Below are 23,792 nucleotides of genomic sequence, written 5' to 3'. Positions count from 1 at the left end.
ATCACTTCCCTGTTTGTCCCACCCTGCTACCTCCCACCCCTCCTCCAGGCCTAAACAACCACCAGTCCACCTGGTCTTCATAGATTCGCCTAACAGGAACATTTTAGACTAGATTGGGCACGTTCAGGGGGGTATGGCCATAGACTTTATCATGAACATTTTAAATAAATGAATCAATACGATATATGGTCTTTGGTGATTGGCTTCTTTCTTGGCTTAATGTTTTCAGGGTTCATCCATGCCGTGTCATGTGTCAGGGCTCTGTTCCATTGATTGCTGAGTACTATTCCATTGTGTAAATACACCACATTTCGTTTACCTGCGTATTTGTTCACCAGTTGATGGACATTTGGGTTGTCTCTACTTTGGGGCATAGGGCTATAATGCCGCAATGATCATACATGTACACATTTTTACATGGTCATGAGTATTCCTTTCTCTTGCGTATACACTTAGAAGTAGAATTGCTGGGTCATATGGTAACTCTGACGTTCCATCTTTTGAGCATCTATTAGAGATTTCCAAAGTGGCTGCACCGTTTTACATTCCTACCAGCAGTGTATGATGAGGATTCCAATTTCCCCGCGTATTTGCCAACACTTGTTGTTATCAGTCTTTTTGATTATAGCTCTCTTATTGGTTGTAACGTAGTATCTCTTCGTGATTTTTTTTAATTTACATTTCCTTGATGACTAATTATGTTGAGCATTTTTCATATGCTTTTGGGTCATTTGTGTGTCTTCCAAGAAGAAATGTCTATTTGAACCCTTTGCCCATTTTTAAATTAAGTTATTTGTCTTTATTAATTATTGAGTTTTAAGAGTACTTTAACTACAGGTCCCTTATTGGATATATACGTTGAAGATATTTTCTCCCATTTTGTGGGTTACTCTTTTACTTTTTCAGTCATGTCCTTGAGGCACAAAAACTTCCAGTTTGGTGAAGTCCAATTTAATTATTTTTTCCTTTTGTTGCTTGTGCTCTTGGCATTATATCTAAAAGGCCATTTCCTGATCTAAGGTCATGGAGATTTATACCATGTATTTCTTTTATGAGTTTTATAGTTTTAGCTCTTAACTTTGTGTGATGGATTTATTATGAATTATTATTGTATATGGTATTAATTAGGGGCCCAACTTCATTCTCTTGCATGTGGATATAGAATTGTTCTAGTAGCATCTTTTCTTTAAAAGCCTATTCTTTCTCCACTAAATGGACTTCACACCCCTGTCACAAAGCATTTGGCCATAGGTGTATGCTTGTTTTTTTCTGGACTCTCAGTTCTATCCCATTGAACTTTAGTTCTATCCATGTGCCAGTACGGTACCGTCTTAATTACTTAGCTTTGTAGTCAGTTCTGAAATTGGGAAATGTGAGTCCTCCCACTTCGTTCTTTTTTAAGATTGTTATGGCTGTTCTGGGCCCCTTTAATCTTCAAACAGATTTTAGGGTCAGCTTATCCACTTCTTCAGAGGAGCTAGCTGGAACATTGAGGGGATGGTGTTGAATATGCAGATCAGTTTGAGGGGACCTGCCATTGTACAATTTTACATCTTTTATCAAGGAACATGAGATTTTTTTCAGTTTACTTAGATCTTCTTTAATATCTTTCAACAAATATTTTACCGTTTTCCTGTTCTTTTTGATGCTATTTTAAATGAAACGGGTTTGTTAATCTGATCTTTTGGCTTGTTCATTGATAATGTATAGAAATACAATTGATTTTTATATATTGGCCTTGTGTCCTGCTGCCTTATTGAATTTATTAGTTTTAATAGTGTTTTAGTGGGTTTCTTAGGGCTTCCTACCTACAAGGTCATGTTGCCTGTAGATATATGTAGTTTCACTTCTTCCATCCCAATGGAGATGCCCTTTATATCTTCTTGCCTGGGGCCCCCGACTGAAATCTCCAGTACAGTGTTGAACAGATGCGGTGAAGAGAGGCATTCTTGCTTTGCTCCTGGTCTGGGGGGTGGGGGGAGCGCTCAGTCCCTCACTGTGCAGTGGGATGTTAGCCGTGGTTTCTCGTGGATGAGCTTTTTCAGGTTCAGGGAGTTTCCTTGATTTTTTAGTATGTTGAGTGTTTTAATCGTGAAAGGTTGTTGCATTTTATCAAATTTTTGATGTCTGTTAAATGATTGTATAGTTTTTGTCCTTTATTAATACGGCATCTTGGATTGATTGACTCGTATGTTAAAACCTTGCGTTCCTGGGTTAAATCCCTCTTAGTCATGGGGTAGAATCTTTTATATGTTGTTGAATTCAATTTGCTAGTTTTTTTGTTGTTGTTGTTGTTATAACAACTTAGCAAAGTAAAATTCTGGTTTATTGTTGGACAACATTGTTTCATGTACACATCAAACAGGCAAAAAAAAAAAGAATAAAGAGCAATTGCATAGACAAAAAAAGGAAGAAAAAGCAACCTTTTATCTTTGGTCTTCTTAACCATGTCTTACACATCAACTACTTATGCTTGGAATATAATTTTTTTGTTGTCGTTTTTGCTTTTTGTTTTTACAAGGTTTTTTTTTCCTCCTTTGAGATTAATATGATGTAGCCATGTTCATTATAAGGTCAGAAGAGGGACAGAGAACGCTCCAGAGGCTGCTTTGGTTATCCTGAAATTGTTAAAAAGGGCTGGCCCCTACCAATATTAAAAAATTACAAACATTTTACTTTTAAAAGTACTTTTAAGAAAAAAAGCAGGGCTTTGGAAGTTTTGGTTCTTTTTTTCCTTCCCTTTTGCAAATTAATGTTGTGGTTTTGCTTGAGTGGTGGAGAGCCCGTTTGCTAGTCTTCTGTTGAGGATTTTCATATATGTACTCATAAGAGATGGTGATACAGCTTTCCGGTGACATCTTTGTCTGGATTTGCAGTAGGGTGATACTGGCCTCGTTAAATTGAGAAGTGTTCCACCCTCTTCTATTTTTTAGAAGAGTTTCTGAAGGATTGGTGATAATCTTACTTTAAACATTTGGTAGAATTCACTAGCAAAGCTAGTTCCTGGGCTTGTCTTTGTGGAAAATTTTCTTTATTACCAACTTAATGAAACTTACTAACTTTATTACTAACTTGACTCATATGTCTATTCAGATTTTCTGTTTCTTTGAGTCTGTTGTGATAGTTGTGTCTTTCTAGGAATTTGTCCATTACAGCCAGGCTATCTCATTTTCTGGCATACTATTGTTGATAGTATTCCCTTCTAATCTTTTCTGTGTCTGCGAGGTAAGTAGTGATGGTCCCTCTTTTATTCCTGAGTTTAGTAAATTGAGTCTTCTTATTTTCTTGCTCATTCTAGCTAAAGCTTTGTCAATTTTGTTGATCTTTTGAAAGAACAAACTTTTGGTTTCACTGATTTTCTTTATTGTTTTTCTTTCTCCTTCTCCTTTATTTCTATTCAAACACTTATTCTTATTTATTTCCATTCCTTCCTTCTGCTGTTCAAGTTTAGTTTGCTCCTCTTTTTCCAGTTTCCCGAAGTGGAGGTTAGGTAGTTGACTGCATTGTAATTGTTGCCTGTTTCTCTGTCTTACAAGACTACTTGTGAGTGTGAATGACCAATGTTCAATCTGAATCAGTGCCTTCAGACCTCTCCTTTGGGGACAGAGTGACAAGGCAACTGAAGATACGGTGCCAGGTACACAGAATAATGGCAGAAGCACTGGCCTCGTACTTTGATGGAGTCCCTGTAGTACTGGGGTTCCAAGATCAAAGCATGGGCTCTGGAGTCTGGTCGCCTGAGAATGAGTTATCTCTCTGCCACTGAAGAGCCTTACTTGACACATTTGTTAAATAAGAAGAAAGATATGTTACTAACTCATAGTGTTGTTGTAAGGAATAAATGAGCTAGCATGTGATGTGCTTAAGCCCAGAGTTGGTACATGATAAATGCTCAGTAACGATTAGCTGTTGTTGTTTTCTTGTGGTTGTTGTTCGGTCAAATTCAGATCTGTGCTGAGCTAACTCTGTGTTAGGTAGCTACAGCGCCTTGAGTTGTGTTTCCATTAGTTGGTGCTTCTTTGCTGACCATCCATGACCTCACCAGCATACGCTACCGGGATGTACCTCATCTGCCTTTGCTACCAGGTGCTGAGACCTATGTCCTCTTGGGGTGTGGCAGCCCTGGATGTTACTTTCAAACAAGAGATCCTTTCTCAGAGAGATCAGACTTCAATTATTTCATCAACCATCCAGATTATAATGATCATATGAGAACAATGGCAGGAGGTATATTTTCCTAACAAATTTGAAACAAACTCAGGATGGAAGTGCCATAAACTATGAAAATGGTACCACTAAAAGATTCTAATTTCAGTTTTATAGTACCTCAGATTCTCCTCTTGAGGTGAGGGTAGAAACATCCTTCTGGGAACTCGCCAGAGGAGCTACCTTTGAAGTCCCGTCACCTGGGGCGTCATGGGGGCAGCGCGCTCGCTCACCCATTGCAGCCCCCAGGCGCACCCTGCAGTTGGTGCCTCACGGGCATCTCTCATCCTTCCACCAGAGAAGGACCATTACTTTCACAAGGAGAAAAAGGGATCGATCCCATCCTGGAACCTTGAGTTAGCCTCCTTTAAAATGTAAGTTTAGCTACCTCTGGTTATTTATGAATGGTATTCGCTAAGATAACCCTCAAACCTTCAAGCAAAGCAATATTTTATTAACTATAGCTAAATAATGTGTTATAACCAAATGAATATAAATATAAATATTTAATATTAAAATAGTAGGCAGTCATTATTTTAATAATACGTTACTTGTCTTCCTGAAAATGCAGGATATTTTCATGCATACTGTATATTTTTCCTCTCCCAACATCTTTGAGGTTGTTATAGGGAAATAGTTATTTCTGTTTTACCAATAGGAAGAAGAAATAATATATTCTAAATAGGTATTTCCCAACATCTTTTATCTAAAAGAATATATACAGCCAGTACTCACTCCATTACTCCTCCTCCCTCCCTCATTTCCTCTCTTTCTCTCCCTTTCTTTCCCTTTTTCTCTTTCTCTTTAACCATTAAACCTTTTTATCAAAAGCATCACTAAGTAGTAGACAGAGTGTGGATTCTTCTTTTCTCTGGCCTCAGAGGTACAGAGAAGTTAGAAAATACTAGGGGAAAAAATGAAGGAAAGAACTCAGTTTACAAGTTGATAATTAGCTTTTTTTGGTATATAAATCAAGAAGATGAATTTTATCCAAAGATTAAAAAGTATATTTGTTTTTTGGAAGACTGAATTTATCATGAATAGTCAAAAGACATATTAATAATATATTAATAATAACAATTAAATTTCATTTATGCCTTCATAAGTGGAGCAAGCCATTCTTGTTCTCCGTGTAGCTGTGCTCACAGATGACTGTGGAAGGATGTGAAAGAGACCACACATGAGGTGCCAAGGAGACCGCGGGCCGTGGGTTCTACCTTAGTCAGTTTGAGTGGCTTGGGGTCAGCAGTGCACATCTCTCTCCAGGTGTCTAGTTCCATATTATTAATCAGTACATTTCATTGGCTGTCTGCTGTTTTCCAAAACTTTTAGGCCACTAGCACTTTATATTATTTTTAAAGAATGCCAAGACATCAAATTAAGCCACACACACATGAGGCAGGTGGGGGGGGGAGGTGTGGGAGTGGGAGGGGGTGTACTATACATCATAACTAGACACAGGTTTTTGAGAGGAAAGAAATAGATGATGTAGAGGTGAAATCACTAACCACAAGGAACATCTCAGTTCCTGAGAATCTGATTCATTCTAGTTTCTTTTTTGTATCAAGTTTCACCTGCTAACCCTCAGTACAAGTCCCACTGGGGTATAAGAGAACTAATAGATGACCTTTGACTCTCCGAAGGTTGCCCATGGTATATTTCCCCTCCGGGGGAGCACAGGGAATAATTTTCGGTGGCTTTTGGAATTTTTAGGACCCTGCTGCCCCAGTGACTGCTTAAAGAAGTTCTGGCATTGACTTCTGAAATCCGAATGAGCCCGAATCCCTGCCTATTATTTAGATTTCTACTTAAAAATTCAACTTGAATAAAGTGGAACTTTTTTTTATGTTTATTGACCATAGAATTTTCTTTTTCTGTGAACTTCCCATTCATATCTTTGCTCATATTTATTGGGTTATATTTTTCTTATTTTTGTAAGAGCTCTTGCATATTAAGAAAATTGACTCTTGATTATGTTGCAAATGCAATCGACCTCATTTGTAGTTGTCTGATTTCATTTTAGCAAATATTTCTAAGTGCCATTTAATGCTCAGTTCTTATTAGAAAGGAAAGTTCAATTTGAAATTGAGATAAATTCTTAGTTTCAAGCTTAAGCTAGTACGTTTGGCTGTTTCATTTTTCAACCTAATTTCAATTATTAACTGATGTGTCTTCTGGCACATATGTAGGTGCATATAAAGAGTCAGAAATAGAGATTTTTTAATATTATAATGTTTACTCTTTCATTTCTATAATAGAACTAAATACCATTCATGGTATTCTCTTTCTTCAATTAACCATGATTTTTTTTTTGTAGTTTTACTTCCAATAAATGTGTTAGTAACCACCACTCAAAAGAACTTTAATAAGCAGTTTCGGTTAATCACATGCTTCTATATTTGAGGGATCTATGTATTACCTTTTCATAAAAAATGTATTTTCACAGTAATACATATTTCCAATTTTAAAAATTGTACATTTGAGAAATTATAAGGAGTCAAGACAACTTATTTTCATTAACAGTTCAGATCAAAGTGATTTTCATATAAATCTTTTCATAGTTTCACTTGGAACTCGGGAACTGCTGACTTCAGTGTGGACATTTCTAAAAACATGCTGTTAAAGAAGCTGCTCCACTGCCGTTTCTTGGCTTCCCTGGCTGTAAAGCAAAGCTGGAGAAATGAGGGGCTTGTCCGAGCACGGAGGTCTCAGAGGCTGGTATGGATTTCAGATCAGAAGCCTGAAACCCATTAGTCAGAACTGCAGAGGTCCTCACGAGCCCATTCCTACTAGTCAGAGGTTGTGACTATTAATGTGATTTTCCTTCTTCCTAATGATTTCCCCAGTTATTCACCAGGTTAGCTAAAGAGATTGAACTTGGAGGATTTTGTTCCACAATGATTCTTAATAAGCTAAAATTTCTTATTATGATTTATGTCTCCACGTTAGAAGTCAGAAATATTTTACCAATAGTTTGAAATTCTTGTCGGGAATAATTATTGAGCGCCCAGTGAACTGCCGTGTGTACTCACTGGGCAGGGGAGAGAGGTTGAAAGCAACGCCTTGAGTATACTTCAGAAGCAGCCATTAGCTTGTCTTGCCAGCAAAGGACAACAATGTGGCAGGCAGACAAAGCACCTGACTACTGGTAGGTCTCATTTAGTACAGGACGGTCTTAAACTTTGTGTGTAGGTTTTACTTTTCACATGGGGACTTAGAGTTTGTGTACACTAGAAGTACTTGCTATTTAGGCAATGTGGTGATGAAACAGGAATTTCTATCCATTTTGCAAGTCTGATTGCAAATGACAAACACAGTGTTGCCAAATGTATAAAAAAGGAAGGAATGCTCTAAGCAATGTGGCAGTGAAGTTGTTTGCAGAAAAGTAGATACCTTGGTGAGAAGCCTTTTGGAAGATGATGATTCTAGGGGAGAGTTAGAGAGGAAAACAAGGGTCAGTTTAGAGACAACAGAATGGTAGTCCTGGGGATTTTGCATGTGGGTGTGTGTCTAGTGAAGCTGAAAGGAACAAAGGGAGATTATGCAGCGGTTTGCAGTCAAAGGTAACCAGAGGTTTGCAATTGTAGTTCATGATCGAATGCTTATAGTGTTATGGATGCCAAGGATCACATGAAACTCTCTGCATGGGGGTAACATGATCTCAACCCTTCGTAAGGTATGATTGCGCAGAAGAATATGATTGTAAATCAGAATGTGGGGTACTGACTTTTTTTTTCTGGTAAACTTTCCATGTGGGCTCTAGTCAACCCAATAATCCTCTCTACTTGGCTGCATGGTTCTGCATGTCTACACAGCACACAGTGCTTTGTTTTGCCTTGTATCTGATATGTTCTAATTGTTTGACATTCAATTGTCTCTCCATAAAGATTATTAGCTCCTCGTTAGTAGAGACCACATTGGGGTCCAGAGCTTTGACTGCATTCCTCACTCCCCACCCCCCACACTGATGTACCTTGGAGTTATTGCAGTATTACTGACAGTACTCAGTAAACACCTTTGGAATGGAAAAGCACTGTACTTGGTAAATCTAGAATGCTAGAGGATTTCTGTGGCAATTTTGAGGAAATTAGTAAAACACTATTTAACTATTAAAGAGCAAAATTCACATAATACTTGGCTGAACCACACACTTCCTGAGCTCTCGGTAACCTGACTGCCCATTCTAAGGAGGGATTTTTTGCACTATGACAGCGCCGCTGGCTTTTCTCCGGCCAGAGTGGAACACAGGTCTTGGACTTGGGCATGTCACCTGTGACTGTGTAATAGGTGTCTCCTCTCCACCTACGTCCAGTATTTATTCAGAACTTCCTCTTTTAAAAAGTAGTCTGTTAAACTATTACAGGATATATAAAGACTGGTAATTGCTTAGCTTACAAGACACTACGGTTTGCTGTATTAGAGGGGGGAGAGGAATCGCTATAAAATCCAGCAGGTTTCTGAGAAGCAATGATGAGCACTGCCTAGAAAAGAGGGAGAGTTTAGGGAGCAAATGCAAAGAGAATTGTCTTTAGATTTAAATTAGATTTTGTGGCTTTTTAAAGTTATGGTTTCACTCACCAAGCATTAAAGGGTTTCCTACCTGGCTCCCAAGTTCCCAAGCTCTTCCTGTAAGTGCAGCAATGCTTATCACTAGCAAGGTCTGAGAAGTCAGGTGAAGGGTGGGGAGGCCAATGGTGAGGCAGGTTTAGGAAGAAAGAATTGAGGAAGAAGGAAGAAAGGCCATCTGTTTACCTAGGGCTGGTAAAGTGCGATCTCTGCAAGGTAGAGTCCCTGGATTCAAACCCTCACAGCTCTGATTGCTAACTTGTTTGTCCTGGGAAAGTGACTTTATTTGTTGTGCCTCAGTTTCCTCATCTGTAAAATGGGACAATACTAGCACCTGCCATATTTCGCTGTGTATAATGTGCACTTTCCCCCCCAATATTTGAGGGAAAAATAAGGATGCACATTTTACATGGGTATAATGATTACATACCATGGGTATAGTAATGGGTGTACTAATTCCATATATAACGTGACAAAAATGTGGGTATGGGTTACACATGGCAAATACGGTACCTCAGAATATGTTTATGAGGATTGCGTGTGTTAATACATGTGAAGCACTTAGTAACCGTGTCTTGTGTCTGACAAGGATTATAGAGAGGAGTTAGTTACAGTCACTTTATTACAGATGGAGGCGATGAATTTAGGTGAGGATTTAGCCTTGTGCCCCCTCATTGGCTGCCTTACTGTACTGTTGTCTGTGTTGTATGTAGTGACGTGGGTGCTTGAAGCCTGTGGGCTCCTTGTGACTGCCCACCTCTCGGGAAAGTAGAACCACTAGAATGACTGTGTTTTTCTGACACATTTAAATTTTCAAGGAAAAAAAGAAAGTGTTTCTTGCTCAAGCAAAGCTTGAGAGGGAAGGAGGTGGTTGGAGATGGGGTGGAGTTATCCTTCATCTAATTGATTGGATGATTGATTCTCTCATTGGCTTTGAGAAGTTACAGACAGGCGCTACAGGAGGCACAGTAGCATGGAACATTACAAAGCCCTTGGATTGACTCATCCAGCATCAGATGCTGGACCCTCGACTCCAGAGAGAAGTTGCAGTCCTGATCCACTCCCAGCTCGGTCTGTCGTCTTCCTCTCTCTGAGTCAGTGTGCCCCATCAAGGCGAACATGTTTAAGGGTTAGGGACTAGTCGTATCTGCAGTGGGGGTGGGCCGAAAGTCTGTGGTTGGTAGGGAGTGAAGGGGGTGAGGATGAGCTAGAGCGAGGGGGCTTGGGGATCCCAGAGCCGTCCTGCCTGGCCAACTTAAACCCTCCGAAGTTCCTGCTAACCCGAGAGAGCACAGCAGCCTTACTTTCACTTCAGAACCATTCTCCCACTCCGGGTTTCTTCCCACGGTGCCCTTGACCCGGCTCCCACTGCTGTGTATGAGACATCTGCTGCTTTGCCTCGGTCCACAGTAAATCGCCACGACGGGGTGAGCAGGAAGTGCTTGACATATGATTTAAATTAGTTTAAATATATGCTTAGATTACAAGCACAGCCCACTAGGAATTGAATGGATTCACAAGCCTAATTTTTTTATAAATAATAACTAATATACTTTCCCTTGTAAGTCGGATTCCGTGCAAACACCTCCCCCACATCACACACACACATTCTATTCTCCTTCCTTGCTGTTATTTCTCCTTAGCTCTATCATGGCCTCCCATGCTATATATTTCACTGTTTATTCATTCAGTGTCTTCTCCCCCATGAGTCTCCCCCATAGGGTTTGTGAGGGCAGGGATTTTTCTGTTTTCTCACTGGGATTGCCCCTGTACCTAGAACAGTGCCTGGCGTGTAAAAGGTACTTGACAATGTGGACTGAGTGAATGAAACACACAAATGTTATGCTTACAGTTTTGCTCTTTAAAACAATGGTACCAGTTGAGAGGGTGCAATCTTAAATTAAAAATGAAAGCTCTCAGATTTTTTCCTAATGTCCAGATAGGGTAAACCCCTCGTCCCAGACATGGCAATGCCCACTATCTAATTCTTCCTGCTGACACCACTGTGCGATATTTAACAAATTAACCAAAAGAGAATACTGCGGTGGTTTCAATCATACAGGCTCATGAAATAATACACGGGCTTACAAAAGCGGGGAATGACTTTGGTCCACAGTGCTGATGGAAGAGGGAGGTAAAGGGGTGGAAGCAATGCATGCGGCAGCAATTACTGCCTGACATTAGTTGTGCTTTCACGAGTTTATTACCTGTGTCTCAACCAGAATAAAACTCCAGAGGGCAGGGGTTTTTTCTTACTAAATGTTGCATCCAGTGTGCCCAAAAGGGAAATAGCATAGTGTAGAAATTCAATAAAAGCCCTAGAATATTGAATGAAATAAAAGGTCAGACCCCAAAATAAAAAAAACAACATCTGTCGCGGAGGCAGAGTCCTGGCTGTAATGTTGCCGTTCTTCTGGTGGGTTCCGTGCATCCTACACGTCCTTCAGGGCTCCCGTGGAGAGCATGCCCGCGTCTCTCCGAGCTTCCTTATCCAGTGCCGGTTGACTAGCCTCATGGCAGCTCTTAGTACCAATACAGTTACACGGCTTGAGAGCCTGTCCTTGGCACCTGTGCAGAAGGAGGCTAGCACTTCAGCGTGTGTGTGTGAACAGTATCTTCCTTGTATTCTGTAGTCATGCGTTAATACAAGAAGCAATTTCAGCAAAGGTTTTGAAATTCTAAACAGTGTAAAATCTGAAAAATTATATACTACTATTATGTAGAGAACAAACAGATGTTCACTTAATCTTTACATTGGTATATCATAGCTTTTAGGTAAGTTAAAGTACTTAAAAAATATATAATGCTCTCTTATTAGGATGTAAAGGGGACCTTTCTAGTTATTATTTATGTAAAATAGACCACATGACAGTACCCTGCTTTCACATTAGTTGTGTGTTCACCAGGGCCTCACTTCCTCCTCTCCCGGAGGTGCCTGAATATTGTTGTTCCTTTTTCCAAATCTACCTTAGGGCTGATCTGGTCTCGGGCTTCTATTTTGTGTCTGTATTTTTTGTGCTTTTTCCTACAGTCTCAGACCTCAGATTCACTTGCTGTCACTCCACTCTAAAAACAAAGGGGACTCGTGAAGACAAAGGACCACTCCTCCAAGGAGGACATGAGCTGGTTGTAAGTCAGATCCATCACGAGTCAGTGCAGCATGACACGTCCACCGTGACGCCCTGGACACGCAGTGTCATCCGCTGCCCCATCGAGGGCCATGAGGCAGGGGTTGGCGTCCATGACAGTTAGAGGAACGGTGGCTGTTCTCTTCCACATGTACTTCTCTGTAGTGTTTGAATCCATCATAACCAGTGTGTGTTGTTTTTGCAGAGACTGTATCTTTAATCAGAACCTAGCAGTTTAGTCTTATATAATATTTAACATAATTACAATCTTAGGCTTGGTCTGGATTTTGACCCTGCGCTAATCTTCTGGTATTTTTCTAGTCACTATTGATAGCTGTAGGGTGTATTATTTGTGAATAATAAAGCTGTCTCTTTTTAAAGAATATAGATAGATAAGTAGATTTAAAACTTTCTTGTTCACTGTGGCCTTTTTACTTCCCATCAGGCTACTTCAAATTGCTATGGTTTGTAGAACTTAATATGGTTGACAATTACAGAATAACCAGGAAGGGAAAACTGGAGACCACTACTTTGCAATTCTTGTTTCAGGAAGAATTACAGATTTGTTTCTCTCTTTATATTCTGTGGAGCTCATTTTTCTCCCAGGTTCAGAAGGCTTCTAAGCCCAGATGTCCCCTTGCTTTCGGGAGCCCTCCTGAGTCCCTCTGCTCCTCCAGCCCCTGATCTCCCCACCTGGACTGGCAAACCCAGCCTCCAGATGAGGTTCCATCTGCTAACTGCTTGAAAAGGAGTGTATTTACTCGGCTTAAGTGCCTCAGGTCCTTCTGCCCCGTTGTTAGGTACGGACTGTTTTTATTACCAATGAAGCATGTTTTACCACTCCTTTCCTTTTCTGTCTGCTCCCCTTCTATTTTTCTCCACTTCTTACCAGTAAATCCATTTCCAGCTCCAAATTGATAAGTAAAGGAAACTGAAAGCTCAATTCATGTGCTGTTTTGACCAGTATTTTTTCTTCTAGGCTTATCATAAACATGATGGTTGGTAGTGATTAAGAAGAAAGATAAAGGGTATCCAAATCCAGATCATTTACCCCAGAAATAATAAGGGGAAAAAAGCAATATTTGCTAAAGCTATAACATTTCTAAGAAACCTTAGTGACATTTTTTGAGTACTTTCTATAGGCCAAGAAATTTTCTAAGCACTGTTCATTAATCTCCACATCAGCCCAGTCGAAGTAGGAATTATTGGGGTTTGTTTATTTGTTTGCATCAAGCAGTACAGGTAGCGGGCACCCATCTTATTCTAGGAAGGTGGATTTTAAAAATCATTTGTTTCCTTTTAGTCAGTATTGGTGCATGAATAAAATATTGCAGTTAACTTTCCTCCTCTGCCACGCTCGAGCTTCCATCTTCCCGGGCCTTTTGCTCCAGTGGGTTCCTTAGGAAGTTTCAGGGTACTCACTGCTGCGCACTTTGTATCTGGCAGTTCTACACCTCCCTTCTTTCTGCACCACCCACTCAAAGCTCATTCCAGGTGCCCTTAGCAAATGACTCCCAAGGCATTTAAGTGGCCAAAGCTCACCGACCAATGAGGAGATGTGTGCTGTGTGTAACAGAGTTACGCAGTTCCTGGGATCAGGAGCGAAGGTTGCTTAAGCAAAGCTTTTGTTGCTATTAGCCTGTCGCATCCAGTTTTCAGGACTGGAAAGGTAGGGGACACCTTATTTGTTTTACCTGTACGAGAGGAGGGGATGGTTGTGTTTGGTTAAAGTAATTTAGATCAGGTTGAATAAACAAGTGATCCGTTTTGTTTGTTTATAATTGAAGGCAAAAAAAAAAAAAGAGTGAAGTTTGTGAGTTTTTCAAATACTGTGTAGCTTACCTTACCAGCAGCAAAACCAAAATTCTTAAGTTATGCACATTTTTAAAAAATCAGTTCATCTAGCAGCTCTTTACTATACATTTATAAAAGTTAAGTCTTTTCAAACTCATTATTTCATAAATTGCTGCTATTTAACTATGGATAAAAAGCAGAAATTTATCAATAATGCCCACATTTGTTTTCCACAGTCATTTCAGAGTCCACCTCCAAAGAAGTAATTTGTGATTTTAAGATATGAGATAATGAAAAACTAAAAGAAGTTAATGGTATTAGCAGTTTGATAATATTACATAAAGGTTAACAATAATGAGGTTTCTCTGAGAAAAGTTCTGGAATAAGAAGACTTATATCAGTCACTTTTTTAAACCAATAGTAAAGTGTATAAAATGGAATTAGGTATGTGTAGATTATATGCTTTAAAGACTACAGATAAGTTTTACTTTTGTTATAAAAAGTAGTCTAGTTACATTTTATGTGCAATTTGAGATTTGTTCTCATATTAACTCAGAGAAACAAGGGAAATAGAATCATTTGCTTCTCTCTACCTGGAAATAGGGCAATTTGGATGGCATTTGACGGTCGTCCTCAAAAGAAAAACCTTCCTCATTATGAATAAAATGATAAACCAATGTTGCAACAAAAACACACACATAAGAAATGTATGTTGTTATTTTCTCCATCTAAAGTTCAGTGTTAGAAGGTAACTTTGGGTTCACAGAAAAGTGTAATTGGTTTCTCATCATTGCTTTTCCCCAGAGATGGCTTATTATAGGTTGTATTTTATAACAGAAATTAGATAATACATTTGTTTAAAAATACAACACACAGGAGATGGTACCATTTGGTAAAATTTTTTAAAGTACTTAGTTAAAACTCCATTTCTGTCTAATTTGTAAAGAGAATTTTATAGCACATATATATCACTAGGTATAATTGCTCAATGATTTAAGGTATCTCAGATTCCCCTTTTTCTTATTATTTTTAATACTCATTTTAAAGGTTGCATCCTGAAACTTTCTACTTTTATTAGATTTGTTCCAAATGCCATTTTTCAGTAAGCCACTCTCAAGATCTGCGTCCTGGTCCCTTACTCTGGTTGACCCCCTGGGGGAGGTAGGTAGTGTGGGCTGATGGGCAGTCACAGAGTTAACCATTCACAGCAGAGGATACCTGCTAGCCGTCTTCCCGTGCAAGTGAATGCCGTTTCTCAATTCCGAGCTGAGGGTCAAAGGTTTTAGACTAACTTCACAGATCAGAGGTCAGGCATGAATTGCTGCAATTTGTAGTTCAATTCTGCCGATATGACAGAATTTCACAGCTATGATGATTGCTTTTTTTCCACTTCTGCACACAGGCTGGGCCAGGCAGTTAACAATGTAATTTGTACAAGTCAGCCCTTGGCACCCAAGTTTAATGAGTAACTAGCTGGTGCCTTAGGTCTCACTGGTACAAGGTGCATATTATAAAAAGGGTCAAATGTTAATGCACAAGGATGGGGAGGAGTGCTGTCTCAACAACCACCAACTATGACTCATGTAAAGCATTAGTAGTTTGTATTTATTTTTAAAATACTATTTGTATAGTGTGAATCCTACTAAAAGGGGTAGATCATTTTATTTTTAATGTATCAAGAAAGAAAGGTCTGAAAGGTCTGATTAGAGATTGAGCAGTAGAAAGTAAAATTGCAGGCTCTGTTTACTCCTTTTGTGGGTGTCTTGAGATATCTCAGAGGCCTCCCAAAAGGTAACAGCATTTCAAGACTCTGGGGAACAAATTGGATAATGACGGATTTCTGAACCTGTGATAATTATGAGTCTCTGACATTCTCTACTCGTCAGCCAAAAAGTTGAACTCCTCTATTTCTAACCCAGGTTGAAAATATCTTCTACTGCTTACAGTTGAATACTGGGACTCTTGAAAAAATTCGTAAGTGGTGGGCTTTGACAGACCATGGGTTTGCCCTTCACAGTTGTGAGCCATAAATGACTGAAGCTGCAGTGTGAGTACATATATCACCATTTTTGTGATAGCACCACTCGCACTCTTCCAGACTCGGGTGCAGAAGCAGTTGGGTTCTCCCGTCCAGCAGAAGAGTTAGGAGCACCGATTCTGGTGCCAGACCCCTTGGGTTTGAATCCCAGCTCCATCACTACTTTCCCCACGCCCTAGTTTCCTCATCTCCAGAAGGAAAGTAACTATAGCATTTGCGGCATGGGGTTGTGGTGGGGAGTAAGCAAGACAGTGCACGAGAAGTACTCAGCACAATGCCTGGAGCACAGTGAGCACTCACGGAATGCCAGCTGTTATTATGCTATTACTATTATTAAACTGTGTTGCTATGCGAATGAGCCTAGTCTACCCCATGTATCATCCCAACTTGGTTTAGACTTGGCCTTTGCTCTGCTCACCTCACGAGGGGCACCCGATGTGGCATCGTTGGATACGTTTTAGGGTGCATTCCTTCTGAATGTCATGGGGAAGTGTATTTGAAAATTCCTGTCCCAAGTCTAGCACTCCTTTAGATGCTATCTTTTTCTCCACTGGCTGATTTTCTGTTGCATGCGAAAGCTGTAAGAAGAGAGAAATCCAAACCATCTGGCTTCCTTTCAGAGTTGTTTTCATTCTGCCCCTCGGTGAGAAACATTTGAGTTTAAAAAATTCAAGTGATACCACACCAGTGGGCTAATTTTATTTGTGATGACATGTATTATACTTACTAGGATTCATGCCTCCCAGAAATACCAGAAATGAAAATCTTAAAAAGTAATTTTTTTCATTTTATCTCTTCATTTTATTCCTATGGCACGTTGAAGTAGAATTTAAAGAATAAACATAATTTTTGCTACTGATAACAATATGAAAATTACATGCTTAGCATTAAAAAGGTAGTAACATCTCACATTAATTAAAAGAAATAAGCATCTCCTGGCTGCTAGGATGGGGTGTGGGACACCGGGGCCACAGGGGTGCGTCAGACCTAGATTTCACCCTGGCAAAGTTCACCACTGCCTGGGCATGACAACGATCATACCAGCTATTGTCAGGTTAAACAGTGTAAAACCGCCAATAGCCTGCCATTTCTGTCCTGCAAAACAGCAGTTTCTTTTCAACCTGGTGTCATGAGGAGTGCTACACGGGATTACATGATGTTACAGGAACGCATACTGGGGCTTCAGGGGTGACTTCCGAGGAGCGAGGTGTAAGGACAAGTACAAGCTGGCCAGGCAGGGGCCGGCGAGGGAGCGTGAGGGGAAGCGACCCAAGGCGGGCTGACAGAAGGAGCCTGGGTCTTCCTCATAGGACTCACCCAGAGTTCTGACTTCATCCGAAGGCGGTGGGAAGATGTTCGGAGGCTTAGGCAGGAAGGGGATAGGATCAAATGGCGTGTTTTCAGAAGGCCACTTTGCCTGCCACGAGAGTTGGGGTTAGTGCCACTAAAAATCTGTGCGTGGGCCAGAGCGAATGGGCCGAAGTCAGTTGGGAGGCTCCTGCCAGCCTCTGGGCAGGAAATGGTGGTTGGCAGTTTGCAGGACGCTTTCAAATGCGGTGTATCATTTCATCCTTATAACAGTTCTTACACGAGGTGTTACCGTCAGCTTCAGTTCAGTGGCCTGCCCATGGTCAGATGGGGCACGTAGCAATGAGAGCTGGGACTCTATTCGCTGACTCTTACCCTGTCATCTCCTGGAAGCATTAGGCCCATGTATCAGCACCCCTGGGTGTGAGCGATTGGTTTCTCTTGAGAAAGCATTTGTTTTTAAGAAACAGAATTCTCATTCCTTGGTGGTGGAGGGTGGGGATGAGAAAGTCAGTTCCAGCCTAGGTTTATGACTGCAAGTTGAGAAGCAAGCAGAATGTGACAAGGGACTTGATATTAAACTGGAGCATCTTTTTGGAAAAAGGTACACTTACTAAGTTCATGTATTTATTTATACTGGGCCTCATTCCAAAAATGGATTTGAAACAACTTTCAAAACTACATACGGCATGACAAGAAGAGAGGTAAAATGCCAGGATAGGCAAATTAAGGTGACGCTGCAGGTGTCTTAAGCCCAACGAACCTTTGCTAAAGAGGGACTCATCATCACCTCTGAGATCCACATGCCCCCCCACCCAAATAAAAACAAACAACGTGTTCTGCTCGGAAAAGCTTTTCCTTCTACTGGAACCTAGAAAAATGTCCCCGTGTGGTCTTCATAAAGACCCCGTGATATGGGTAGGCGTGCCTGTTTTACACAGTGAGTGAGGGGGGGAATTGGAGTGAATGAATTAACCCAGGGAATGCTTGGATGCCATTTCTTGTTCGTATACCATGTCATGTGACCTGTGGCAAGACTGTCCTCCGCGGTAAAATCAAAGATTTGGACTGGAGCTGCACTTCTCAGTGCGGGTGCCCTGGGGCGCCTCATGATGGGTTGGGAAGGGTGTGAAGCCATGGGACAAAAGTGGCACACAGGTTTTGCTTGAAGATTTTAACGACAAGACAACATTAAAATTTGTATGACGTGTTTGGAGTCATTCTGGAAACAAACAAGTGAACCTACGTGTTTCATTGTAGGAGGGTTTCTTCTGTCTTACGTAGCCATGAGACCCACATAGTAACCCTTCTTTCCTGCATAAAGATGTAACAACACAGAACTATATAAAACCTGTAATGTGATGTATATGTTAATAATCTGCTTTCAGTTGGTGGAGTTTACATGTCCATTACCATGATACCGGTTTTTAAAGGGGGAACTCTTGCCATTATGCAAAGAGAGAAAACACAGTTCTGTACAAATAACACATGCCGAGAATGGTACTTTATAAATATTTTCTCTGTTCCCCATATGGTTCTGTGAGGAATTACCTCCAGTTTATGCATGTGGAATCTGAGCCTCAGGAAAGTTGAATACATTTGTCTGGATTCACTTAGGTAGTAAATGCAGGAGTCTAAATTTTACTCTGTTGCCTCAACAGGTAGGATTAATTTTAGGACACAGCTTGTAGTTTGTGCATTTATTCTTACTTATCAAACACTGTGATGTTGATCACTGGTGTTTTCCAGGATACAGCCCTTAGGAACGACCATCATAGACTTCGGTGCAGATTATCTACTTTAAGCAGCAAAGAGTTTGACAGCTGTTACTCTGTGATTTACGTGAGGGTGTGGTGCCCCCACCCCCACCCAGTAAATCATTAATAAGGATTAAAATCAGCTCCTGCTTTGGTTTTATTGAGTGTATTCCCTTCAGGTCATTTAATGCTTTGCCAGTCACTGCAATATGAAGGTAGTCACAGCAGAGTAACGGGAGCTGTAACTGACGTTAGAGGCCATTTAATGAACAGGATCCAAACTGCTCTCTGTGGTCCTGGAGGTGTTGCCCCCCCCCCCCCCTCCCCCCACGGCCCCAGTGGATGACGGAGGGAGTCTGTGGTGAGCGGGAGGTGCCTTCCTGTATCATCCCCGCCCTCCGCTCAGCCTGCTCCTGTTGTATTATTGGTTTTCTTTCTGCCTCTGTGTACATTTTTGGTGGGAGAAAGGCTGCTACACCTAAAACAATGAAGCAACACAAAAGTGGAAGACCAGTTTGAAAACTGCTGGTTATCCAACTCCTTGTTTTCTTCAGTGGAATGGATTTTGGCCCAAAGCGGGGAAATGATTTGCCTAAGAACACAGAAAAATGCACCACAGGGCTAGAATTAAACCATCATGCTCTGTGTTTTAAGTATATACAATTATATTTGCTAATTATTTATTCCTCAATAAAACTGTGGGCAAAACATTTTAAAGAGTAACCTTGTAGCCTCTAGTCTGGTGCCGCAGCCGCCGTGCCGTGCCAAATGGCCCAATGAGGGCTCTCAGTAGTTGAGAATATTCTTCCGGCTGGGCAGATTATGTATCAGATGCAAAATAAAGGTAAAAGTTTTGAGCTTAGGGTATATTTAATGTCTCATCTGGCATACCCTTATTTTAAACTTAAGTCTCCTAAATTTGAATATATTCTGTATCATGACTTTAAAGGTCCTTTATCCGCAGATCTCAAATCTTATTTCTGTAGGACTCTCCATGCAAAGAACATTCTCAGCAGAGTCTTAATCAGACACTTTAGGGCAGAGGATCAAGTCACTTTCAGAGCAACTCTAATCAGTTGGAGTGGACGGTGGTTCTCACTTCGGTGGCGTCTGAGACCCTCCTTGGGCTCAGCAGAAGAGTGTGATGACCTGTTGGCGATGTGTAGCCTAGGCCCCCAAACAGGGAGGTGCAGGCCACGAGCTAGAATTTGCCATCCCTGTAAACGGAACTACCTCGTCTTTTAAGGGTCTACAACATAAAATCGGAGCTATATCTGTATTCCTTCCTAAACATCTTATTGTTTAACCTGAAGTCATGGGTGCTCTAAAGAAGGCAGAAGGAAAAATATAAGAAATGGAAGAAAATTGCCATTTTCTTTTTTTTCAGTATATTTTATTAATTATGCTATTACAGTTGTTCCAGTTTTTCTCTCCTTTATCCCTCCTACCCTCCCACCCTCCAATAGCCCCTCCCTTAGTTGTGTCCATGGGTCGTACTTATAAGTTCTTTGGCTTCTCTGTTTCCTACACTATTCTTCTCCTCCCCACCCCCCATCTATTTTGGACCTAACAATTATGCTTCTTATTCCCTGTACCTTCCCCCTCCCATTCTCCCCCCCGCCCCCCCCCCCACACTGAAAATCCTCCGTGTGATCTCCATTTCTCTGGTTCTGTTCCTGTTCTAGTTTGCTTAGTTTTTGTTTCCTTTTTTTAGGTTCGGTTGCTTATAGTTATGAGTTTCTTGTCATTTTATGGTTCATAGTTTTTGATCTTCTGTTTCTTAGATGAGTCCCTTTAACATTTCCCTGTTAACCATTCCCTGCCCCAGGACAGGGAGAAGAAATATGGTTGCATTTCTCAGTTTGTAGAGAATGCGATAGAGTAATGGTAGTCCTTTTGTTTGTTTGTTTGTTTTTTAAAGAAAATGCCCCCAAATTTGTAATGCATGTATGCAAATTATGTTGAAATAGAAAACATTTTTAGCTTTTTTTCTCCCATAGGATTTCGTCTCGAAGGGTACTCCAAAAGTTGAACTGAGAAATCCCAAGCAAGCTGCCTGAATTCTCCTGCATATTCTTGTTCCACACCCCAAAAAGGACCAGAAAAATCGAACTGGTGGTTTTGGGTGAGTACACCAGCAGTGTCCCTCTCTTCTACAAGGCCAATTGTAATTTTCATTCCTAACAACCAAGACACCTGCTGTCTAGACGAAGTGCACTTGGTGTGTCGTCATGTGGCAGTGTGAGCAGTTATACAAAATAAGTCATTTTGAACCCACGATATAAATTCTTATTTCTTTGTTTAGTCAACATGTTTATGGCTCAATAGGAAAAACTACTGCTTCTGTATGCTATGCATTTGTGAGCATCTTAGGACTTAAGAGATGAGGAATAATACGTATTACTTATAATTTATCTTTTACATACCCCCAAAAGAGGTCAAGGGTATTTCAATCAGCATTGTCTTTTGGAAGGGTTGCACACAAGGAAGGGTCTACCAGCTACAGAAGATATTCGAATGTTCTTGAACAATCCTCATGCCTTTTCTAATTTGTTCCTTCACCTGTCATATGAGGTAAAAGTAATTGTCATGTCAGACTCTCTAACTCATGGCAACCCAGTGAATTACAACATATGGAAATATAGTTTGATGGCTCTGTAATTCTTTACAGATAGAAGGCATTGTTATTCTGTGGGTGGTAACTTTAAGTACGCTATGGAAAGGACAGGAAGCATAAAAGAGAGAGGTAACTTGTACCACCTGCTCCAAGAACCTTGGACGGCCAGCCCTCCCCAGTCGCAGCCCTCACATAGATCAGACAGGTGGAGGCGGTCCACCCTTGCCTGGAAGAGAGGGGTCCTGGTGACACTGATGTGTCCAGCAACTCGCCTCCCACCCACTCCCCCAGGCCCTTCTTTTCATATCCTCTGGGCTGGGATCTGGACATAGTCCACTGAATTCAGGGACTTGGAGAGCCAATTTTTTTAATTATATATTTTTCCTGTTTATAAAAGCATTTTTATTAAAGGAAACCTGGAAATTAAAAAATATATATAAAATTATATATAATATCATATTGCAAAGAAACCACAATTAACATTATGGTATATTTATTCCTTTTTTGGTTTTTATATGTTTCATATATATTCTAAAATGTGATTTAACAAGGTTAACATAGTTGAGAACATGAAATTAATATTCTAGCCTAGATCTATGCCATAAGTTACTTAGCCATTTCCATACTGTTGAACATTATTTTTGTTACATATAAATATATACTACTATACTCACTATATTATATTATATTATTAATGCCACTGTAGTGAACATATTTGACTATAAGTTTTACTTGTGTCTCTCATTATTTTCTATTTATTATTATTATTTCTTTGAGAGAGAGCAAGAGAAAGAGACAAAGAGAAACATCAGTTTCTTGTTACACTTATTTATACTTTTATTGGTTGTTTCTTATCTGTGCCCTGACTGGGGATTGAACCTACAACCTTGGTGTATCAGGATGATGCTCTAACCAACTGAGCTACCCAGCCAGGGTCGTCTTATTTTCTTGGGGTAAATTCCACTAAACAGAATCATTGTGCTAATAAAAATGAACTAATTTTAATGAACAGTGTAAAGCTCTTTATATTGTCAAACTGTCTTCCAGAAATGTACCAAATTATACTTATCCTTCCATTATATATGATAATGTTTATTTCACTGCACTCATGTCATGATTAATTCTATCATGTTAAGAAGGTTTAAAATCATAAGTATTTCTACAGAAGCTCAGGAAATAAAAGCCTGTTTCCTCCCCCGACCCACCGAGGCCTGAACCCATATCAGGTCTCTAACGCAGAAGACAGTGTCATTTGATCGACATTGCATCAACATCACTCTCTTGGATCTGTTTATGGGATAAAGCATATATAAGGCTTGCATTCATTCACTAGGTATTTATTATCAGCACTTTTGTTCACTGCTGTACTGTGTGCTTCAGGAGAACAAAAGAACATTCTTTTCATTGTCTATGGGAAATTTAATTCAGTTGGGAGTCCAAACAATGAACTTAAAAATACTTAACCTTGGATAGGTCACTTAATCTTCTCAAGGCCTGTTTCTTCTTTAAAGTGAGAGGCTCAGTTTCTCTATATCTAAAAAGTATCTGAAGTTGTTTTTAGTAAAAAGATGTGAGTGCTGTCCCAGCTGGAGTGGCTCAGTCGGTTGGGTATTGTTCCTCAGAACTAAAGGTTGTCGGTTCACTTCCCGGTCAGGGCACAGGCCTGGGTTGGGGATTCAGTCCCCAGTCAGGGCACATACAGAAGGCAGTTGATCAGTGTTTCTCTCCCTCTCTTTCTCCAACCTTTCCTTTCACTCCAAAATCAAAATTAAATTAAAACAAAAAAGACCTGGCTGGCATAGCTCAGTGGATTGAGCGCGGTCTGCGAACCAAAGTGCCGCAGGTTCGATTCCCAGTCAGGGTACATGCCTGGGTTGCAGGCCATGACCCCCAGCAACCGCACATTGATGTTTCTCTCTCTCTCTCTTTCTCCCTCCCTTCCCTCTCTAAAAAATAAATAAATAAAATCTTTTTTAAAAATGTAGGAGGCTCATGGGCCCTACTTAACTGAAAATTTATAAATTAAAACAAAAAGACGTGAGTCCACATGGCAGTAAAAACAACAGTGAAGGTCATTATGTAGATATCAAACTCAGCCGTGAGCCACACAATGGGCTGTAGCACTTCTGTTATCCAGACGTGAGAGCACATTGGTTCCTTGAGGAGAAAATCATTTCCCTGCATTGGAGACCTAGAAAATTTTTTTAGTTAATCATTTTTTAAATGTAAAATCAAAGTAACAGGAAAATCCTTCAAGATAGTCTTTCAGTTTTTCTATAGTTGTAACATCTATAATTCATAAATAACTGAGAAACCACCAAAGGCCAAGGACCCCAAAAGCAAAGGAGTGGTCAGTGGCTTCACAGAAAGGTTTGTAG

At 40.3% G+C, this 23,792-nt stretch overlaps 1 protein-coding gene across 9 annotated transcripts in view; it reads left to right on the top strand.

Annotated features, from left to right (window-relative positions):
• The window catches only part of RBM47 (RNA binding motif protein 47), a 141,393-nt gene that overhangs the window by 91,148 nt on the left and 26,453 nt on the right, over window positions 1–23,792 (top strand). For all 9 annotated transcript variants that reach the window (XM_045834279.1, XM_045834277.1, XM_045834280.1 and 6 more), the window contains one exon: window positions 20,798–20,922. The gene's annotated coding sequence lies outside the window, so the exon portion shown is untranslated. The remainder of the gene's footprint in view (window positions 1–20,797; window positions 20,923–23,792) is intronic.

Source organism: Phyllostomus hastatus, unplaced genomic scaffold, assembly GCF_019186645.2.
Source record: "Phyllostomus hastatus isolate PE091 unplaced genomic scaffold, TTU_PhHast_1.1 phas_contig_196, whole genome shotgun sequence".
NCBI lineage: Eukaryota > Metazoa > Chordata > Mammalia > Chiroptera > Phyllostomidae > Phyllostomus > Phyllostomus hastatus.
The sequence above is the reverse complement of the archived record's forward strand: the minus strand, read 5'-3'. Positions and strand labels throughout refer to the sequence as shown.